The 23864-nt window shown below is 40.0% G+C and overlaps 1 pseudogene; it reads right to left on the minus strand.

Annotated features, from left to right (window-relative positions):
* Positions 1 to 251: 251 nt before the first annotated feature.
* Positions 252 to 14218, minus strand: LOC133272473 (arylsulfatase D-like; annotated as a pseudogene).
* Positions 14219 to 23864: the final 9646 nt, after the last annotated feature.

Genomic DNA, 23864 nt, shown 5'->3' on the forward strand with positions numbered 1-23864 from the left:
GTTGATTCTGTATCAAGACCAAAATAGTAATGGGCCTTTTCTCTTTCTTGTTCCAAATTAGACATGTGTAGAACATTAAATAACTGGGAAAGTTCATAGCCAAAAGTGACAGACTCTCAGAAGCAAGGAGAACAGTACTTGCCAGCATCCAGACAGGTAGCTCAGCACATGCCAGCTGCCTAACCTAGTGGTGTATGACTCAGTCATGATATTATTTCTAAAAATCCTTAAAAAGGCAATACAATTTTTTGTTACCTTTCAATGAATGAAACTGCTTCCTTCAGCATATTAAAACTATTTTTTTTTTCTCTAGGTTTATCAGTTGTTCAGTGATATCGTGGTTTCTCGTCAGGGTGCAGTTCCAGTACTTAGTGAAACCATAGCTGGAGAACTGGGAGATGAAATACAGAACACCACAGATGGCCAGACATACGATTATTTTCCATTTTACTGAGAATAAATTGGTGAGTTTTCCAATCAAAAGAGTAAGCACTGAAAGGATGATCACCTGAGTATAAAGCCAATATGTATCTTGAAAACTTGGCCAGTTCATGGTCACCTGTGTCTTGACGCTTATTCAGAAGGGTGGGAGGTATGCCATAAAAATTAATCAAAGCCGTGATTTAAAGGGTGATGGCAGTGATCACAGTGGGATTTGCAGTTCTGACCCATATGCCACTTCCCTGAAAATATAAAACAAAGATCTTCAATCCAGCATCATTATTCTTGGGTGTGTCTGCCTGTACGCCTAATGGGTTGGCTGCACTCCTTGCTTAAGGTGCAGCCAAGGGAGGAACTGGTCTGGAATGGGGACAAACTCAGGGAACAATTGTGCATTGGCAATTTGTCTGCCTAGAACAGCTGTTTTTCCTCACTTATCTGTTAAAATTCCTCACAGGGCAGTGGTCCAGCTCAGAGGCTTCCCTGAATAAGAAGTTCTAATAATTGATGCTTATTATTTTTCACATTAATGGGTCACCTGATGGGAGAAACCCTTGTGCCAAAACAAGCAGCCAAGCACAAAAATATGAAATAATTTATGCACAAATTCTATCTGACCTTCACAATCAAGGAACAGATTCCGAGAAGAAGGTGTACATATTGGCTCTGTGTGTCTATATTCATCCTGAAATAGTAACAAAAGTAGGCCATTCCAATTACCCAGTACAATTGGACATATCAGAGTATGTCATACGCTGATGATCAACCTTAATGAAGTCATATTACAGAGCAGTGTCATTATCCTGACATTGAAGGCTGGATAGGCTTAGGGACTGTTACCTAGATAAATAACTTCTGAGAACTGCTAACCAGTTCTACACTTATGTATTTGAATGTAGTTTACAGCATAAGCAATAGAAGACTGCAGTGAGCTAGGGAAAGTTCACCACTTTGCACAAGCTGTTGTGAAGTCAGCATATCACAAAGGCTGACTTCAGTTTAGGAGCTAAATAACACCTCAGTGTGCCGCAGCCAAGTAGAGGTGTGAAAATCATGGTAATTACAATTAAGCGCATGACATCATTTACATCAAAGAGTTTAAAAATGACAAGTGATTGAAAGACCCAGCCTTTAATTGCTGTTCAGACAAATTTAGCAAAGAGTGAATAGAATTGTTCTTCTTGGACTTGTATTCTGACCAGATTCCCACTGAAGTCAATGCAATTCTTTCAGCTGTTCCTTGTCAGAGTCTCATTTTCAGAAGTAAACTACTTTTAGAGCTAAACTGTGACAACAAACAGGATGTATCAATAAGCAGAAAATGTAGCCACCAGATATATTTAAGACCAATGTGGTATCTGGGTACCAGACAACATGTTTCTACCATAATGGATCAGTGAACATCTCTGTTGTTCCTAAACCAATGTGTACTGGGCAAAAAAGATTCTTTCCTTTGCATTTGTTCGTGTTTGGAGTGTACATCTACATATTCCATATATCTCCATGTTGGATTTTTCAGATATGCTGTGCTGACACTGGGGCTTGCGGATGGTGTTATGAAAACCCTGCTGATTTTGAAAGTTATGCATACAAGAAATTCCACTTCAAATGATCCTAGACATTTTGGCAAAGAAAAATATTTACAGCAGCAGCTTCATTTGAATAGCAAACAATAGAAAGGCAGCAAATTGCTATGTCTCTTACCTACAAGTGCTGTAGAATAACCTTGCTGGTGCAGTATCCTGCTAAAAGCAATTTCATTTGTTGGGAGCCCTCCAGAACACCCCTTACCAAAAGAGAGCCCACCGGTCAGTGCAGGATGCCGTGCCTAGGGAAGAATAGCAGTCTTTAAAATAAAAGAAGCAAGATTTCAGATTTTCACTCTTCTCAGATTGTTTGTGCTAATGCATAGGCTTCAGTTACCTAAGCATAGAGCCTTTTTATAAGCCATTTAGTATGCCCCCAGATTGATTCTGATTGACCCCCAGAACGATGTTTCCTCCAAGCCCTACATAGCAGATGCCTCAGCTATGGTAGTGTGTCTACAAATGACACTAAGATGGCTGTGTTTGGACATTAGGCATTACAATTGAAGTTCTATCAAAACCTGAAGTGCTATCAAAGATCGAGACCATCTTAAGAGCCTGAATGTGCGCAAGTCCATGGGACCTGATGAAATCTATCCGCGGGTCCTGAAAGAGATGGAGAATGAAGTTGCTAAGCCACTGCCCATCATATTTGAAAAATCGTGGCAGTCAGGTGAAGTTCCAAACAACTGGAAAAAGGGAAATATAACCCCCATTTTCAAGAAGGGGAAAATGGATGACCCAGAGAATTACAGACCAGTCAGCCTCACCTCTGTGCCTGGCAAAATCTTGGAGCAGATTCTCCTGGAAGGCATGCTAAGGCACATGAAAATCAACAAGGTGCTTGGTGACAGCCAGCATGGCTTCACTAAGGGGAAATCCTGCCTGACCAAGCTGGTGGCCCCCTACGATGGGGCTACAGAGCTAATGGATAGGGCAGAGCAGTTGTTGTCATCTACCTGGACTTGTGTAAAGCGTTCGACACTGTCCCACACGACATCCTTGTCTCTAAATTGGAGAGACATCAATTTGATGGATGGACCACTCGGTGGATAAAAAACTGGCTGGATGCCTGCACGCAAAAGGCTGTGGTCAATGGCTCAATGGCCGGCTGGAGACTTGTGTACAGTTCTGGTGTCCTCAACATAAAAAGGACATGGAACTGTTGGAACAAGTCCAGAGGAGGGCCACGAGGATGATGAGGGGACTGGAGCACCTCCCGTAGGAAGATAGGCTGAGAAAGTTGGGGCTGTTCATCCTGGAGAAGAGAAGGCTGTGTGGAGACCTCATAGCAGCGTTCTGGTATCTGAAGGGGGCCTATAGGGATGCTGGGGATGGACTATTCATTAGGGACTGTAGTGACAGGACAAGGGGTAATGGGTTAAAACTTAAACAGGGGAAGTTTAGATTGGATATAAGGAGGAAATTCTTTCGTGTTTGTTAGGGTGGTGAGGCACTGGAATGGGTTGCCCAGGGAAGTTGTGAATGCTCCATCCCTGGCGGTGTTCAAGACCAGGTTGGACGAAGCCTTGGGTGAGATGGTTTAGTGTGAGGTCTCCCTGCCCGTGGCAGGGGGGTTGGAACTAGATGATCTTAAGGTCCTTTCCCACCCTAACTATTCTATGATTCTATGATTCTGTATGGATACTGGGGAGGGACTCTTCATTAGGGACTGTAGTGACAGGACAAGAGATAATGGGTTAAAACTGAAACAGGAGAAGTTTAGATTGGATATAAGGAAGCTTCAAGTTCTTTACTGCAAGGGTGGAGAGGCACTGGAATGGGTTGCCCAGGGAAGTTGTGAATATTCCATCCCTGATGGTGTTCAAGGTCAGGTTGGACAGAGACTTGTGTGACATGGTTTACTGCGAGGTCCTGCTGCCTGTGGCAGGGGGGTTGGAACTAGATGATCTTAAGGTCCTTTCCAACCCTAACTGTTCTGTGATTCTATAAAACACAACATTAAAGGAAAAGAAAAGGGGTGAAAAATATAAGAAGCTTAAATAGAATAAAAGACTTACAGAGTCAGCGGTACCCACTTCTGAAGTGTACAGTTCATGATTACATTTCTCCTTTAGTAAGTCAAGAATCACACCAGAAGAGCTATGCTAATTATTTCTGCCATATGTGGTGGCTAAAGTTTTCTGTCAGGAATTTACACGGCTGAAGTAAAACTGTTTTAAACTGTAATTGTGGAGAACTCTTCCATGGTCTGACACACTTCGCTATGAAAATTTTGCCAGGATACTAAAGATATTACACTTAATATAATCTTAATACCACTGAACATACAGTGTTGACACAATTTTGTTTCTTTGTGCTTCTACCTCTGTGTGCTTTTCACTGTTTAGATTTTCACCCATTTTTCTGTTGTCATCTAGCCACATTGAGTGTGCTTTATGTGGGGATTTTCTCACAGAAATCTATCACTAAATCAGGTCATCTTTAGTTTTGCCCATCATTGAGATCCCAAATCCTTAGATTAACTGATTCTTAAAGTGGTTTATTCAAAGGGTTTTTTAATAGCAACAATGGCTAGACAAACTGCAGTGATCCATTAGAGAGAGGCCCAACCTGATCTGATAGGGTATCTGCCAGTCAGGAAAGCTGCTTTGCTTGGAGTACAGACAGCAGCTATAGCAATGTGCTGAGAAAGTCTCACTCTGACCTTTGTCAAGCCATCAGTATTAGGGATCTTAAAGAGAAAAATCCCATCTCTGATAAAAATGTATCACACAGAAGTTTGTAGTATCCCACTCCTAGTTTTGTCAAGGACCTCACCATCAAATTTACAAAGCTCTCTGTTTATCTGCAAAAGCTCTATTGCATATTTTTTGAGATACCTTGAGTACTTAGAAATTATTTTTCCATGGATGCATGTGTCGTTATAATAAAATGAGTGGGCGGGTTGGCAGGGGAAGGCATTTCAGGTCTATCCCATATCTAAAGCTCATGCAACATGGTGAAAAATGATCCATTAATAGATGCAGTACAACACAATTTCCAAGAGTATAATAGGTTAAATGCAGGATATACATATATATGTATATAGATGCACAATCATTCTATCAACTAATCTATATACAGATTGTTGACTGCACTGGGGATAAATATATCACACAAACTGAGCTGTCATTTCATAAACAAGCCTACTGGAATTGTTAGATGATATTAAATCCTAGTCTCAGTCCTTCATATCTCAACCCTGGAGTTGTGGAAACTATAAATTATATGCCTGACAAGTGCAGTGTACAGACATTTGCAAAGTTCTGACTGGATATGCTAAAGATTAGAAATTCAAGAATGCTGCTCAAGCATGCTGAGTAATAACAACTATTACTCCAGCAGGAATTACTGTATAACATTTATTTTGTACATGATTTGAAAAGAGATTGATCTATCTAAACTAATCCATTATTCATAGAACCATAGAATAGTTAGGTTTGGAAAGGACCTTAAGATCATCTAGTTCCAACCATTATTAATGTATTTTCTAATACTAAGTGTCATCAGATTTGTTTCACTGAAATTCACCAGGAAGGGATAATTTATTTTTTGAAACACATTCTTACCTCATTGTATCATTGCCATCACAACCGACATCTCCAATACCAAGATGATTATCCAGTATCAGTAAAAAACTGGGCTTTGAATTTGATACATAGGTTCTTGGAAACAAGTATAAAATTAACCAAGTGTTTAGGCAATTCCTGAAATCGAAATTAAAGAGACAGTTTTACAAAAACATTTGTAAGCTTTATAGTAGTCTTTAAGCTATTAAAGTCTTATGGGGACTCAGTATAGATGCAAACAGCTATGAAATACTGCCAGCAGATGGAGCTCCTGAATACTTACAGAAGATCTTGAGTCTTCTAAAACCAGCATTACCTATTTATTAGTTTATTTGAATTTGCACAGGAAGTTTGTGTGCTACACAGAGCATCTGGAAAGTGCTCCTTCAGCCATGGGACCATCTGCAAAATCAAGGTTTCAGCAACGGGATTAAACTTAGTTTTCTTCCTAGAAGACCCTGAGAATATTTCAGCACTTCTCAGTTGCTGAATGTGTTTGTAAGAGGCAGCTTACAAATGTTCACCTTAAGTAAAATACAAATGAAATATGTAATGAAATGGCTACTAGCGGCTTACTAGGTACCTCAATGTGATAAATGCATAGTAAATGTACCATACTATGTATTATAAACAGGCGCAGCTACAGGTCGGGCAAAAAAGAGATTCAGAGCAGCCCTGCGGAGAAGGACTTGGGGGTGTTGGTCGATGAAAAAACATACATGAGCCAGCTTCAGTGTGCGCTCACAGCCCAGAAAGCCAGCCATATCCTGAGCTGCATCAAAAGCAGCGTGATCAGCAGATCAAAGGAGGTGATCCTGCCCCTCTACTCTGCTCTTGTGAGACCTCACTTGGAGTCTTGTGTACAGTTCTGGTGTTCTCAACATAAAAAGGACATGAAACTGTTGGAACAAGTGGAGAGGAGGACCACAAGGATGATGAGGGGACTGGAGCACCTCCCATAGGAAGATAGGCTGAGAAAGTTGGGGCTGTTCATCCTGGAGAAGGCTGCGTGGAGACCTCATAGCAGCGTTCTGGTATCTGAAGGGGGCCTATAGGGATGCTGGGGATGGACTATTCATTAGGGACTGTAGTGACAGGACAAGAGGTAATGGGTTAAAACTTAAACAGGGGAAGTTTAGATTGGATATAAGGAGGAAATTCTTTCGTGTTTGTTAGGGTGGTGAGGCACTGGAATGGGTTGCCCAGGGAAGTTGTGAATGCTCCATCCCTGGCGGTGTTCAAGACCAGGTTGGACGAAGCCTTGGGTGAGATGGTTTAGTGTGAGGTCTCCCTGCCCATGGCAGGGGGGTTGGAACTAGATGATCTTAAGGTCCTTTCCCACCCTAAATGTTCTATGATTCTATATATACTCTTAAACTTCTATCATGTCCTATAGAAATAGGGTAAAAAGCCTTGAAATACCACTAGGTATGTCAAGTGCTTTCAAATTTCAATTCCTTCAAATAGGATTTGAGTTAGAAATAGCTAATCCTGTATTAGCTGCTCTTGGATTCTCGATGAGTTCATGAGGATAAGGTGATGGGGAAGAGAGATTAATTTGCATTTTCTCAAGCACAACCCTAAAAGACAACAAATGTCTTTTCTTACCATTGTTTGCCCTGGTAAACTTTCTGGTTTCCCCTTGTATGAAACAGGTACACAGATGGCCACGTACATTCTGTTGAGATAAAAATTAAAAAGTAAAAATCAGAGTCCAGTAGCTGTGGTGATCTTGTCTGTGAGGTTGCTCATTACCTGCCCTGCATTACCGTAATCATATTGCAAATGCCTGTGGCTGGCTAGAACAGAGAAGGGCATAACTGCTGGGCCTTGATTACATAGTCCTTACATTCCTAAACATGTTTGCAGAGCCTGTTGAACTGACGCTACAAGGCAGAAAGGGCTCTTGTGAGGACAAGCAGGGCCAGATAACACAACAAGCAGTTTTGCAAGTTCTGGCCTGTTCCCTGCTGCCAATGTCTCCAGGGGGACTTGTGGACATTTTTGAAAGAAGGCTAAATGTCTGTGGCTTTAAACAAGTGTTAAAGGTGCCAGTTACTCAATACGTGCACAGAACTCTTGACGTTTACCGAAAGGAAGGTTTTTACCATTTTGCAAACAAGAGAATGATAAGTAAAAATAAGATCTCATTTTTACTTAACCACAAATTATCTTTCATAGAATACCACTTTGGGAGGGACCTCACAGATCATCTGGGCCAACTTTTCTAAGCAAAAATGGCCTAGACTAGATGTCCCTATCCAGCCAAATCTTGAAAGCGTCCAAGATTGGAAACTCCATCACAACCCTGGGGAGATTATTCCAGTGGCTGATTCTTATTGTGGAATATTTTCCTCTTGGACAGATTCTGATTGGACACAAGAGTAACTTGTGCCCGTTACCCTTCATCTTTTCCATGTGAAAAGGTCCAGGAAAAGAATCTAACCCTTATTGTGAGCTTAGAAAATACCAAAGCTACCTCAGAAAAAGCCATCCTGGAAACTAATACTGGCAGTATAATTCTTTGGGAAGAGATTGTAACAACCTTAGGTTTGGATGACATCTAGTACTTTCAAATTTTATGAGTGGAAGCAATTTCTTTGCTGAAATAGAGAGCAAACCTAGTCACTTTGGACAAAGAATGGCTTGTGAAATGCACTCCTTTTCCTCATGAATGGCCACAGACTAAGAGATAACGTGGCACTGGAATCATGCAAACAATCATGCAGAAGTACATAGTAAACTGGTTCCATCGGGGACTGGCATATGCTCATCTTTGTGCTGTACACTGAAATAAATTAGAGATGACATTTATTCCTTCACTGTGAAAAGAGATAAGCACCTGAACTATCCCATCCATGTGAAATGCCCACTTTTCCACGCCTTTTCATTTCAAACCAGCACAAGAACAAAGATGCTGTTTGCTCTATTAAGGAATAGATTGAAACTAATAACAATATTTACTTGCTGTAACAACTAAAAGCACGTTTATAAACTCTTCTAAACAGAGAACTGAAAAGGTCCATCTTGACTTGTTGTTTCGTTTGTTTTTATTTCCCCTCCAAAATCAGCATGTTCTCCAGTGGAAAAATACAGCATGCTCTGAGAGAACGTCTTTCTGCCTTTTTGGTACATATAAATGTTACCGCTACCTTTCAATGTCAGAGAAATTCCAAACTGGCCAGAGTATATTCCTGCCCTATGTGTTTCAAAGGATGAGACATAGGACTAAAAAATTGCAGATGTTGTTATTCCTCACGGAAAAATAGCATTAAAAGAGTCAGAACATGGGGTCCATGGATGAGTTTTCCAAATAACATCTAGGTGCTTGTTTGCCTATGGCTGAGACAATATGGTCTAAAAAAAACAAGAATAGAAAAAATAAAAAAAATTGATTCTATTATTTTCGATAAGGTTGGTCATGCTTCCCCTTTCTGTTGGCAAGATCCTGAAGGGCACTACTGAGAGCTCCTCATTCTCCCTGCCAACTGGCTGAGTTAGAGATTAATGGGGAAGCAGCAAAATCCCTCTTAGCCAATGCATCAGCTGTTTGAAGCAAGATCTTACTGCTAATGCAGACAAGGCCAGAAGCCTAACGTCATGCTTTGAAAAGCAGGCTATATAAGTGTGAAACAAAGGACTCACTACTAGGATCTCAAATTTTGATCAGTATGGTAGCAGTACCTCAGAATCACAGCCTGACAGCAGTTCCCCTGAAGCCTCAGTGAACCATAGCTTGTGGTTCCATAAGACAGAGCTAAGGTGATGATCAGGCAAGTGAATGAAGGCATTAACCTGTGAGAAGGAAGAAGTAGAAATGGTTCTGGTCCTTACCTGTAATGGGAATGTCTTTACACTGCTTTAACAATGGAGACAGAGCTCTGCTTTCCCAGCAACCGGTAAGCAGCATTGCATTTGATGGACTTCAGGTGCATGATTAAGCCAAAACTATTGCAATGAAACTGTTCTCAGCCTACACTGAGTAGCTGAGCCATCACAGACTTTGGAAGCTGTAGTGGAGCAAAGGAGCCAGACTGATCCGGACATTTGATAAGCTTTCCAAACTGGTACAACAGCTCTGCTGCCTTCCACATTCTCTCCACACATTCATGCAGCAGACCCAGCCTGTCACAGCAGGCACTTTGATATTTAGACAGAGAATTTGTCCAACACCTCAGGAAAGCTATGAATTTCTAACCAGGAATGCACAGTGGTGGTATTAAAAGATACTTGGATTTTAATACCATTGGCTGTGCTTCCTGGTTTAATGCAAGTTATTTTAGGAGCTTTCTACTGAGGAAGTAGAAGTACAAACGGACTTGTTTAAAAAAATGCCCTCAAACATCAATATGGACATTCTTCTGTTAGAGGCCGATTCCTTTTAGAAAGAAGAGTTTGGCAAAACCTCACTAGGATGTGATGAATCCACTACTGGGCCCCTAGGGCTTGTGCAGGTTCCTTAACTGTTAAATGAATAAAACCAACTTAATTCATAAATCTAATTTGAGCTTCTAGATATCAGCAGAGTTTCTTACAGAAATCCCTTCTGTATGCTAGTAAGACAAAATAAATGACCATCAAGACTAACAGAAAAGGCCAACCCCTTTTAACAATGTGCAAAACTAACCCTCATCTCAATTATTCTTGTTCTGAAATCCCTTTTGCTCCTTGGCATGCTGAGCAGTCCTAATCCTCTAAGAAGTGCATGGGAGGAAGCAGGCTGGGACTTGCTCCTTTTCCTCTCACTCTCCCTCCTCCCTCCCATCCCTCCTCTTTCATCTGCAACGCAGACTCCATCTGGGATCCTTGCCAGCAAACTGGAACTGCTGCACAGATTCTACATGAATTCCAGGCAGAGTACAAAGTGTTTATTTTTGAAATACTGGCAGAACATGGCTACTGCCTGTGCTAGCTTCCCTATCCAGTTAATTCTGGGCAGATTTGTGTCTCTATCTGCTCTATTTCAACGCCTCAGAAGAGATACTATAAATAACAATTATAACAAGAGGTGCTCTAAGTAATGACAATAATAGCCCTGTCAGTTTGTTTCTCACTCTGCTTTTCCAGCCTTCCAGAGAGGATAACAGGCTAGCTTGTCCTCCCCCTTCTGTCATGTTGGCTTTTCTTCTTTGTTACATTTTCAGGCAGAGTAGACCTACCTGTACTGAAGATATCTAGACAGCATTTTCTTTGCCCACCCCCAAGAACTGAAAGTTTAGTGCGTCCTTCCCCCCTCTTTCAGAACTTAACTCTTACAATAACTCCAAAGGTCCTGTGCAATTACTTGGGGGAGATCTCACCTATTTACTGTCATTTCAGTTCTCCAAGTTACTGGAATACAGTGAATGCTGAATTTAACATTGTGTTCTAGAAAACTCAGTAGGAGTCAGTAAGGTGGAAAGATGAAGCAGCTTAAACTATCAGACTCATTCAATACAGTGACAGGGAAAAGCAGGGTTGTTGGAAGTTCTTTATTCATTGACCTCCTTGAATTTACACCTATATTAACTTATTTTTACAAGATAAAATTTGTCATATTGGGCTACTTCTACCTATACCTATTTTACCGCAATACTTGTTTTGTATGTCTGCTTACCAACTTGTTATGCTTTGTGGGGCAAAGATATTGGTCTTGAAAAGAAAAATAAAAAAATTCTCAAATCACAGCATGCTTGACCAAGTACAGAGGTAACAGCTGTGATTACTTTGTTGTCTTCAGCAGAACTAAGTTTTAAACAGGACTTTTCTGTTGTTTCCCTCCTCCGCCTTTTCTTAATTTATTTTTCTTTCCGTTTCACTGTTTCAAAGAGAGCTTTGTAACAGAGCGGCAGAAATGAGGTCATTTTTATCTGTGCATTTTAAGCCCTGCAGTATTTCCTCCTCTGCAGCTAACCAGTTTTTCACTGTGCCTGAGCATAGGAAGCTTCTGTTTACTCCCTGCTGCATACAAACAAATTCTCTGCCAGCGAAAACTTACTTTTTGAGTAATTGTGTGTTATATAGTACCACTTTTTATCTGTTTTTTTTTTTTTTCACAGATATGAGAGTACTAAAAGCACTACTGGCATCTATGTAGTCCCTTCTACCTTTGGCAAGCTTTCTGAGTGAACTTACAGTAGTGAAGAATGTATATTGAAAGAAACAGAAATTTGTGAAATTGCTTCTATGTCACCCTTATGAAAAAGCACTAAGAGTTAAGAAGAAAAGCATTAATCAACAAAGCTGGCTGACCGAGCAAGAAGATATTTCCAGGGGTATTTGGCAGGGGGAGGGAAATAACACAAAACAAACTAAAACAGCCTTTTTCCATTTACTAAAGTCAAACCTCTAAAGTTCTATGAGCATGCTTATAATAAACTTTGGCTTCATCTACTCCTACACAAATACAGCTGTTAATACTGTTCAAAGCCCTAAAATCTTTGCTATTTCACTGCAAACCTCAGTGCAAAGTAACATCTCCTTAGAAAGCCTGGCTAGGATGACATTGCTGCAGGATTTTTGGTTTGCCTTTTTTGTTTGTTTGGTTTTTTTTTTTTTTAACTAGTATGAGCAACATCCCTTTTTACAAGTGACTTTTTCCAATATGACTCTCAAATGAACCTTGTTTTTCCAGAACTGGCATTGAAATAGTGCCAATTATTAATCCAAACCATTTTTATTGGCATCTCACATGCAATAAAATTGCTTTCACCAAATTAGCATGCACCAGGACCACCTTCCGAGAAGAAAAACCTTTCTAACTGTTGCAGAGGTATTCTGCACATCAACATGTTGTACTTCACGCTGTCTGTGATACTTATTAGTACTCAGCTAAAGCTAAAGGTGCAGGTCTGTTCAAAAAGCTGTTCACAACTTGAAGATGATCCCTTACTAGATCAGATGTGCTCTGTGTTGCTCAGCATCTCCACAATATTTCTGCAGAGATAACAGAGCAGTACAGGAAGCAGTAATGACTGAAACTACTATACTGAGATAGTCTATAGGGGCACAATTACAAACATCTATAGTTCTATGTAGAAGTCTTGTATTTCTTACTGCTGCCTGCTCAGCGGAAGGCTAAATCTGCCTTTGGAGGTTTTTTCCTTGATAGCTGTTTAGAAGCGTAAAATGCATCCCATAAAAGTAGTCAAAACCATGACTGAGAGGATGGTGACAGTGATCATTGAAGATTCACTGTTTATACCTTGAAGCCATTTTTCTTAAGGTTTTAAAGCATAAAAAAAAAAAAAGAGAACATTAAGGTGGACAACTCAAATAGAGCCTAAGCTAGTGTTGTTCATACCTGTTTGGTAATTAGGTAAGTCAATCCATTTTTCAAGATTATCCACACATTTCCATACACACAAAGATGCTGGGTGAAACCAGTGTTTGGTCAGGTGAATGTCATACCATAATGGGCGATCCCTGAATGATTCTGGAATGAACAGAGAAATATTCAAGATGCTTAGCTACTGAGGTGGAAAGGGTCACATAAGGATGGGTTTTCATTTGCTTTCACTGAGGATCAGGGAATTAAAGTGCCATAACTCATTGGCTTCTTTAACAGATTCCTTTCCAAACTTTCAATTCACAACTTCATTTTAACATAGAGAAGATAACTGTAAGAGCCCCTAAATTTTTAGCCAATGTTAACAAACATCTTGATCGCCAGACTCAGCAAGATGATTTCTCAAGCATGCCTCTACTCCATATAAAATGGAGAAAAGGATATAAACCAACATTTCACTTTATCCCTGGCCAAAACAGAGCAAGTAGACAGAAGATGTTGTCTGCTTAGAAAATATGCTGAATCAAAGCATGCTGAGGTTTGCTGGGTTATGTGATTGCTGAGTAATTACAGACTAGGCCAAGAAGACTACAGTTCATTAGCTCATGATTCAATGAAGCCACATCTATTTCCAGCACTTGGAGATGACAATGCATTTGGTACAGCCAGCCCGAAACCCTGTGGCTTTAAGGGACACAGTGCTTACCCTACCTACCAATTTACTTGAAGAGATCCATCGCGGAGTCTCTGATACTTAACAGTAATAAAAGCAAATGGAAGGGAAGAGATTTTCCATGTTGATTTTTTAAGTATTTGGCAAAAGAATGATGAATCTTGAAACTGCTGAGGTCTGATCAAAGCCACAGCAGGAAAGTGCTCTGGGACAGTGTTTCCCTGACACCTTTGCATTTTGGCTTCATCTGAAGAAATAACCACCATATATCCTTGGGACCTAACAGCCTCATCTATGAGATGCTTGTACTTTGTGGGTACAAACTTTGTTCTTTTCCTTCTCCATTCTCTTTCGTTCCTCTGCCTTTTGCTACCTAAAGAGAAATGGAATACTGAAGACGTTTTTTTTTGGAATAATTCCTACATTAGAAAACTCTCACAGTGGACCAACATTTGAAAAATCTTAGGCCAAGCAAAATAAATACCCATTATAAACATGAGACAGTTTTTAATTCTTCCTGTTCACGGTGCTCTTTACTAATATTACCATTGCCTTAAAACTCTTTAGATTGCAGTATTTTTACTCACCTTAAAAGGGATTTTTCCTTTTCATCCCGCGTTTCCGCCTCCTGCTGCCCCCCACCTTTTGAGAGGATTTGTATCAGTGACGAACGGACCATTTTGAGTGATCACATGAGCTGGTTACATGAATTCCCTTCAAGGTCACACTAAAACATTTTCCCTTACCTATGAGCCCAGTCGTATAGACTTGTTGCAGCAGCCTGGCAAATGTTGTCTTATTAGGAGGGAGCCTTCTTGACCCAGTATTCCACTGCAGTGCTTGGTACCTATTGCTGGACACCATCCCTGAGAAACAGCTCTGGTCATTCCTCGGGGCCTTTCACTCTCTGCTGGCAGAGACTGGGCTGCTCCTGCCAAACTCTACATCAGTAGCCCAACCTGAAGCCAGCAGAGTTCCACACAAGACGTAAAGCCAAACATATCTTGCAGGCACTCCACATTATCCAACAGCGTACATTAAGTACTTCAGGTAGTCAAGAGTCAAAACAACTACTACTTGGCACCAGTTTTACCATCAAACTGGGAAAAAAAAATAAAAATAATCAGTGGTGACAGCATATAGTAGGTTTTATTTTCTGCCTTTCTGAGTAACTGTGATAATTAAGTCTCTCTGTTCTCTATCTAACAAACAAAACCAGTTGCATCTCCCTGCCTCAGGGATGTTGCATGGAGTTAGGTGAGAGACAGTCCACCCAACATGCAGACTGATTTTGCATTTAGAATTCAAAGTAGACATCTAATTTTCCTTTATAGATATTCATCTTTCACTAGGTGCTATAAAGTCCTCCCTAAGGCATTCTGGACAAGTGAGGAATGGATCTAGTGGAGTTTTGTGACTTTCTGAAGTGTGTCAGCAATAAACTTACCCGTTTCTCTTGGGAGCCCTGTTTCAACCCTTTACCTCTAACCATCACCATCAAGAGGGATTCCACCAGTTTGCCCCAGGCTGTGTTGCAGTGAGGAACTGACAGGCATTACTGCTGCTGGCATTTCTCCATACCTATTTATTTTCATCATTTAGATCTCCCACATCCAATCAAGTAAGCCCAAAGTTCTGTCAGCTGGCACAGAGCTTTGTGGTGGAACCTTGAGTTAGAAGCACTGTGGGTAATTTTCGTCTCTGTACTTGGATAATTTTTATCTGTATACTTGGATTACTCATTTTAAGGAAAGAAGAATTTTCTGTTGCCAGTGTTCCACCTCTCAAGAGTTACAGGGCATTATACTGGTCCTTCCAGAGGAATACATTCAGTTAGAGATGCATCAGGAAGGCCTCTAAAGGACCCTGGAAATAAGCAGACCCTGACAACCTGCGTCATTCACTTGGGCATTCTTTCCAAGTTGGGGACAAGAGTAGTGCTTTCCACCCCTGTCACATCAAAAAGAAAAAAAACAAAACAAACAACCAACAAACAACCAAACCAAAAAGAAAACAAGAGAATGATGAAATCTACTTTTACTCATGTCTGCAGCCCCATCCTAGCACTTTGTTTTCCCATAGTGCTAAACGCTGGATATTTGCTGATCCCTGTGGTAATCCTGCTTGTGGATTAAGATAGGGTCAAGGACAAATTTCTCCTCAGGTAATGTACTGCTTACAGTTTCAAGTCTATATCCTAAGCTGCTATCTAACAATACTTTATATTATAAAATAACCATTTTTAAAGCTCAAAGTGATCATCTTTCAGGAATACATGAAGGAAGAATGCATGAGTTTAGCTACTAACCACTGATAATTCTTGAAAGCAATAGGGCTGAAAGAAGTAGGACATAAAACATGCAGATACATAGATATAAAAATTTTCAGGATTACTTAGAAAGCTATTCTATTTCTGGAAATTGTAATGTTGAAGGCATAGAAAGAGACTTCTACCTGAGAGACAGATCTTATTGTTTAAATACATGAAGACATTAAATAAGTATGTAGTTGAGATAGTTCTAAAAATCATTTGGCAGCTATTATCACTAAGTGATTTTTGCAACATCTGCTTAATGCATCATGTAAGTGCAAAACATTAGGAAATTATAGGTCACTGTATATAATATATGTCACTTTTATTTACAAGACTTTTTGTTTCGTAAATAAATAGCTTTGACAAGCTATTTACAAGGTCTTGTAGCTTTATTGACAATGACATTCAGAGGACAGGTTAGAAACCACTGGCACAAGCATTCAACTGTTGAAAAAAGTCTTACTAAACTATAAAATTTGGTGCCTGTACTTGCCTTAGAATTATTCAAGGTGATATTATTGTACTCAGTGCACATCTAGGGAAAAGCAGCATTATGAGATTATAGCATACTTCTGTTCAAGAAATCTGCTCTTTCTAGATTTCACTGGTAAGTTACACCTGTGTAAGAGCCTGGTGCCTTAGACTACTTTTCTAAGAGTTTGTACAAAGGGAGCAACAACTTTAGAATGGTGTGGGGCTCACAGTCAGGGAGGGATAAAAAAAAAGCAGGGGGAAAAGAGCAATGATGACATGATTTTTAATGGAGTCATATAAATGATTCAAGAATGAGAAAAGTTGCTTTGAGAGAACAAGAGCTTAATCAAAAGACAGTAAAAGATTAATTATCTCATAAATTCATCTGGAGAAAATACAAGTCTTGGGAAAGGTCATTGATTTTGCTGAGATAGAGCCACTATTTAGAAAATGAAGTCAAACAGAGCATGTATTTTCTGCAAGGTGATATATTGTTCAATTATCATTCTAAGCAGAGCATAATACAATCATGACTGTATACCTTAAGTGAAAGAAAGAAAAGTATTGTAAAGAAACACAAGTTGTGGGACTCCACAGAGTAATAGCCGAAATTTAACAGTTCACAGTAAACATGATCAGAGCAACAGTCTGTTATAAACTATGTAGTACCTTGTCCGGGACACACTTCATAAGACACCTTTTTCTAATCTACCTAAAGGAGCTCAATTAAAGCTAATTTTACGATTCTCACCTAAGGAGTTGAAATAACTTGAAAAGCCCTTGACTTGAAGAAGATGCTTCTCAGCAAAACATTTCTATTTCAAGATTGCTTTTCATTCTCACACTAATAACCTTTCTCACTATATAAATTCTGGTTCATATAATCCCAAAGTTACCTTAAAATACTACTACTATGGATTGATTAGTCTTTGCACAGACGAAGGGGGCTCTGAATACATGTCACAGTACGAACTTACTCTCAACAGGACTCTTCCCCAGGCAAAGAATCACTGCAAGCAACTGTAGATTCCCTAGCATCTACTAGAGCTGATGATTTTCAAGACAAAAAGGAAGTACAGTCTTGCACTTTATCACCACTGAAGAGTTCTCAAGTTTTATTATTAGCTAAAAATATTACTTCATTTACAACCAGAAGTACACATCATCAGTTATTCAACCTAGTACCTCCACATAAAACATCATAGGACTGTTATAATAGTTCAGTCAAACTATTTCTACAAAATGAGTCCAAACCCTCAAGACCCATACAGAGTAAAAACAGACCAGCACAATACTGTGTGGACTATTCACCTTAGTTAAACAATTTTGGTTGCCAGTAGATCTTATTCTCTCTTGGAGCTGATACTACACAAGTGCCCTACCACTTCTTTCACCAACTTCACCAAACATTAACTAAGGCTTAATTGACTTACAATACAATTCATTCAGCCTGCCAAGAATGCCACAAAGCCTTCAGCTGCCTCAGCAGTTACTTGAAGAGATTTAGCAAAATAAGCTTTTGCTTGGTTTATTGAGTGACTGAATTAGGCAGGCCTAGCTCAAATGGATTTGTAACAAATCCAGGCAGCGCTATATAGCTTTATCTAGCCAGTTGCCTTATGCAGACCCTGGTTTGGGTTTGTTTGTTGTTTTGTTTTGGTTTTTTTTTCCAGTTTTGCTTCACAGAAAGCAAGCTGCAAGCCTGAAACTGCTAGATAATTAGCCACTTTTCCTACTGCAGCTTGGCTCCAGGCAGTTCCCCATCCCCCAGATATTTCACTTGTTGAATATATTCCCAGATTTGAGTCTATTCTTCTTAAAGTCCTGCAGAGAAAAATAGAAGGCAAACCTCCACTTCAAAAACACCTGCCCATGACCAAAACACTTGTTGATGCCAGACATATTCCATGTTTTATCCTTATTGCTGGAAGATTGGCAACATCACTCCTTACAGTGGGAATCCTTCAGAGTTGGAAGGAACTTCTCATTCTTAAAAATGCTAAGAAAGGTACCACTCTAACAAAAAAGATTTGGAATAAGCTCTTGTCAGTTAAGCTAAAAGTCAGTAACCAGACACAAGAAAAGAATTTACTTTCATGCTTTCTTTGCTCAGCTTCAGGTACCAAAAAAAAAATTATTTGCACACTGATACAAAAACAACCCCCAAACCATTTACCACTTGCATTTAAATAGTGAATTATAAGTATTAGGACAAGCGTTTTCAAGCAGAGATACAGAGGACTGTTGCTGTTTACCTGTGATCCAAGAATAAACACTCAATTTCAACCTTCTATAAAAATATACTATATAACAGGCTAATCATATCAAGCATTATATTAAAATGCAATTAAACCCACAAACTTTGGCTTCCATTATGGTTCTTTAAAAAGCACACACAACACATGACATGCAACAGACAATTCCACCTTGTTGTCTTTTTTCTCCCTCTCTCCCATAGCTTCTAGGCATTAACACGTTCAGGAGAGGAGAAACAAGTAGGGAATACAAGGAAGAAAAAGCTTCCAGCTGGCTTGAACACAGTCATTTCCTCAATGCTTGCAGCTGGTGAGCAAAAAACAGGTGCTGTTCATCAACCAGAAAACAAGGGATGTCCTTGCAAGAAAGGTAGAAGCCAAAAATCAGGAGATGCTCTGTGGTTTGTCTTTTTTCCTTTCTGTTCTGCACTCTCAGGCAATCAGCTGCAACAGTGGTCACTGGGAGAGCATAGTCCTTACTGTCCTGGATAGTATCAGTACTTGTTATCTGCTACTATGATTACAGCATTGTATTACTACTTCTTGCTGAGCAATGTCAGTAGTCAAAACTTTAACGAAAAGCAACCAAAATTTTGTAATTTATTATGGCGATCCTGTTCTGGCCTTGCTGCTGTGCAGCACAGCACCCTGCCTTCAGAGCAACAGCAGAATGGTGTGGTCTGGCCCTAGGCTTTAAATTGTCTCATGCATTTTGACATCATGATTAGCAGTCCCTGATCTAAATGATCTAATTGTGCCTTCTGGCTTCAAACTACACCTCCTGGAACACACTGCTTTCCTTACAGCCAGGGCAAGAGGAATGCACAATTTGGAGACAGAAACAGGGCTGACAAATGAGATTAAAAGGATAGCAACTAGGAGCACTGTTGCTAAAGAAACAGAAGATCAGATGGAAGTAATCTGGAGGTAAATCATGCTTAGTGCACAGATTGTAAAACTGCAGTATCTCCAGCAATAATAATGATGAAAGCGAAACACCTGCCATTCACTACCGACACTCAAAAACCTGGAGTTTTGTTTGAAATACTAAAGAGGGAAAGAATACACAGATTGTTGATTACTGCACCCACCCCTTCCCCCATACACACACTGTAACCCTGCTCACACGTTGTTTCTGCTATTTATGATCTGGTGGATCCACTCACTGGAAGGCAGAGGCTGGGTGCCTCTCAGCCAGGGGTGAGCAAAAGCAGGTGCCAGCAAGAGCAGAGGCAGAGGCAGAGGCTGCCCAAGGAAAGCACAGCTCTGTGGGACAAAGTTCAGTGTTTCTGTACAGCTTCCTGGGAATGGTGCTGGATGCTGCCAGAATAGGCACTACCCCCACCAGCAGTACAGCCCTGGGTACTGGTGTTTAGTGCAAGGAATGAGGCATTAAACCCCTGCTCCAGAGATGTGTCAGCTTTGTCTACAGGAAGAAAGAAAAAGTCCTCTCTGAAGGAAAAATAGAGGCCACCTTTACAGATAAAAAACCCAAACCAACCCAATCTTTTACTTAGTCCATGCTCACCCACTGCAGCAGCTTTGTTCTCACTTTGCTCCTCATCCCAGGCTTCTTGATATTTGCTTGTAAAGAGGGGTGTTCAAAACCCTGTCTCGTACATTTGTATCAGAGTAATCGGCAGGTGTCACTCTCTTTTAAAAATCTGCTTTTTCGGTTTGTTTCTTTATAAGCAATTGCATTTTCCCGATATATTTTGACCTCTGTACTAGTTAGCTGAAGATACGCTTATTTGACAGTTTAATCATCATCATCCAGTCCATGTAGTGTGTGCTATCTCTCTGCTTCTCAAGAAATTTCTCAGTGATAAAGAGAGGTTTGTGGACATATAGACAGAGTTAAAAGGTAAAGAATGCCTGCACTGTTTTCCAAAAAAAAAATAAAAAATCAGATGAAACAATAACTTTGTTTACATACCTATTATTTCATTTGACTTTTTCAAGGAGAGGCTTATCAATCATACAGACACTAGAGTAACAAATCAGTCTCTGGTCTTCCGCAGATCTGTGTTGGATCAACTACTATTACAGATGTGGTGATAGCATTTCTTGATGTGTGACTGGGAAACAAACGGGAAAAGCTTAAAACTTCATAGCCAAATGTGAGTTGCACAGCAGGTAAGATCCCCTGGCTTCTGATGCCTCAGTGAAGTTGTTAGTGACATTTGTCATTGTGGAACCTGCCCTAAGCAATACTGCCAGAAGTGGGAAGACTAGAAATTATGATGAGGCATTCCTGCTGGGTAGTGCAGGGTAGAGCAGGGTAGAGAGTAGAAAAAGCCTTTCTGTAGTTCATACATGGGTCAATAGCTCACATAAAGTACAATCAGATGTGACTAATTTATTAGGCCCATGACTGAAGTGAATATGAAATACTTGCCATAGGTTGTGCTGTTCTGGAAGGCCAGCCTGCTCCTGTCTTTGGCTTCAATCATTTAAAAAGTTTAGGTCTTCTGAGCAAAAAGAATAATTATTTAAGAATAGTCTAGACAATTTTTTTTTACAAAATGTGACAGCTTTAAAAAAATTTCAGTGCTTGAAAAGAGCTAGTGAACATAGAAAATTCAGGCCTACCTTAGCTTTTGGAATGAAGGCATAATATTATCACTAATATAGTCAGTCTTACTTTTGAAATCTTGGCTTAAAACATAGCGTTTATTTCTCAGACATGCAAACATCTGGGGCAAATGCCCCAGAAACAAAAGTACATTTGCAGGGAAATATACTTTTAACTTTCAGTAGGTGATGTTACCTTCCTCAGAATGAGAAATGAAGTCCTTTCCATCACCACTGGTTCTACGGTAACTCCTGTTCCTGTGTCTTACAAATGGATAATGAGAAGTAAAGAACAAGCAGACCAAACCTATCAAGGCATATGGCAGTTTTCCAGCTGACTGAAATCAAGCCAGAAATGACATTTGAAGAAAAGAGTGTAATTAGGCCAGTCATCTGATTATAAAGCCAGAGTTTCACACTGAAGGTTCTTAGCAATGCTGGAGACTAAGTTGTCTGACACCTATTTACTAAGCTAAAAGGTAGTCCATAAATATAACCAGGAAATAAACCCTACATTTATTTTCATTTCAGTCTTTTTGTTTGTTTGTATTCTTAGAGGCTGCACACCAGCAGAGACTACTGCCATCTTCAACATATAAGCTATCTGTCCTTCACTTGCTGTGACCAACTGCGCCACCAAGACAGCAATTAATTCACTCTCTATTCATGACTTATCACTGGGTCTCCTGCAGAGAGAGAGCAGAAGCCTGTCACAAGGGACATGGGGATTTTCCTAGAGCTGGAACAAGAGCAAGAGCTTCAGACACTTATCGGCAATTCCTTGAAATCTAGCCAGATGCAGGGCCTGGCCCCAGTTTCATGAAGAGTTTCAGAAGGAAATAAATGAGGAAAGGAGAGGCAACACTGACCAGACTGGGGGCACACAGTCTCTCAGTTAGTTCTCAGATACGGCGGTGGAATGCACATTTGTTGCAATGAGGAAAAGATTTCCATCTGGATAAATGTGAGGCTCTCAGGGCAGTGTTCCCATCACTGCAGTAACATGCAGCACCCTGCAGAGCTTTCAATGAACTATTTTTGTTTGGCTGAAGAAAGCTTCTCAAAAGCTGTTTATCCAAACTATCATAAGTAGAGTAAAGCTGGGAGTTATGCAGTCTAAAAGGCCATTGTAGCACTTATAACACAGGGCAAAATCTCACTTACAGGCATTCTCTGTCTTTCAAGGCCACTTAGTCAACATTTTACAGTCCCAATGTAAGTGGTTCACCTAGAGTATAAATTAATGTTTTTTTTTCATCCTTCTTTTCATGTGGCTATTTAATTCTGGCACCATTTTTGTTGATGTGTTTTGCAAAGCTTCAAAGGCTCTTTGCTCCAAGGACTCGCAATACTGGATTATTAATATCAGAACTAGTGTTCCTGAAAATGAAGGTAACCCTGAGTAGCATAGAGCTTGGGAGCAGTAGTATTCACTGATAGTATTTCTATCTAATGAAAATGCGTTTGTTTATATAAGACATAAGATGCCCATTGTGTCAAGATGGATGGTTTGGCTCAGTGAAACTAAGTGTTGCGTATGTGATGACCTAATTTGTAAATTCCTGAGGCTAGCAGAAATCATATGACCTATTTCACATATATGAAGAGTCTGTTAAGCTTAATTTACTGTGGAGTGAACAGAGCACTTAACTTGTTATCTCCCTTTTTTCTTTTTAATATTAACTGTATTACTTATGACCTGGATTACTTTCTACTACCTGATTAGCTCACAGTCAAGAGCTCAAATGCTCCATCTGAAGTTAAGCATTGTAAATATTAACTGATAGATCTTTCCATTTGCAAAATAAATTTGGATGCTCCCTTGACATGGCAAAAAACTGGTAGACCAGCAGTGAGAAGCCAGAACTCTCAGTGCCATAACACCACCACGATAAATGGAAAGGGGGATAGCCTGAAGGTGAGCAATTACTCCGAAAAAAAAAGGCTTTCAAATAAATTGATGGCAAGAAGAGGTTAAAAACTGCAAAAAGAGAAACCAGTCCCACGGTATTAATAGAATGTACAGGAAACTGTACATTCTTTGTAAGTGAATATGACTACGCCAAATACCTACCTTAATCATACACTTCCTGTTCAACTGGAAAACAGTCTAACAGACTCCTAACAGTGGCAAATGTTATAGATGTTAATTATACTTACTGTCGAGGAGACTATTCTGATGGACTATTTGTTTTTTACCTAAAAAAAATGCCATTTTGAGTCTATTAAAACTGCTTGTATACCTACATCACATTCCTCAGACTACACAATACATGTGAATACTGATACATGATACAGGGAGACAATAACTGGCTGGGCCAGTGTCCTCTGTGTGTGTCTGTGTCTTTGGGATACATGTTCAGCTTCACCACTGGTTGAACCAGCAAAGGGAAAAGCAGCAGCAGTGTCCCCAGCCTGAACAGAGAGCCCAGGTTTCCACACACCCAGCTGGGCTCCAGCAGCTGGGCAGGAGGGTGCTGGGCTGGGGTGACTGGAGGAAGTGGCTATGCTCCTAACGTCACTTAGTATAGACAAATGTAAGGTTATATTTCCCAATATTTCCCAAAGGAAAAGGAAATTAAACATATTTAAAAAGGTTGATTTTCTGCTGCAGCTGCACAGGAAAGCAGGATACTATCATCTGCTGACTACCCAAAAGAAAGACAGTATGGTTTTGTCAAGGCAACCTTTATTATTGTCCACGATGG

The sequence above is a fragment of the Pezoporus flaviventris genome, unplaced genomic scaffold (assembly GCF_033815535.1).
Source record: "Pezoporus flaviventris isolate CSIRO_AGI_PZ_B2104156 unplaced genomic scaffold, CSIRO_AGI_Pfla_v1 ptg000030l, whole genome shotgun sequence".
Classification (NCBI taxonomy): Eukaryota; Metazoa; Chordata; class Aves; order Psittaciformes; family Psittacidae; genus Pezoporus; species Pezoporus flaviventris.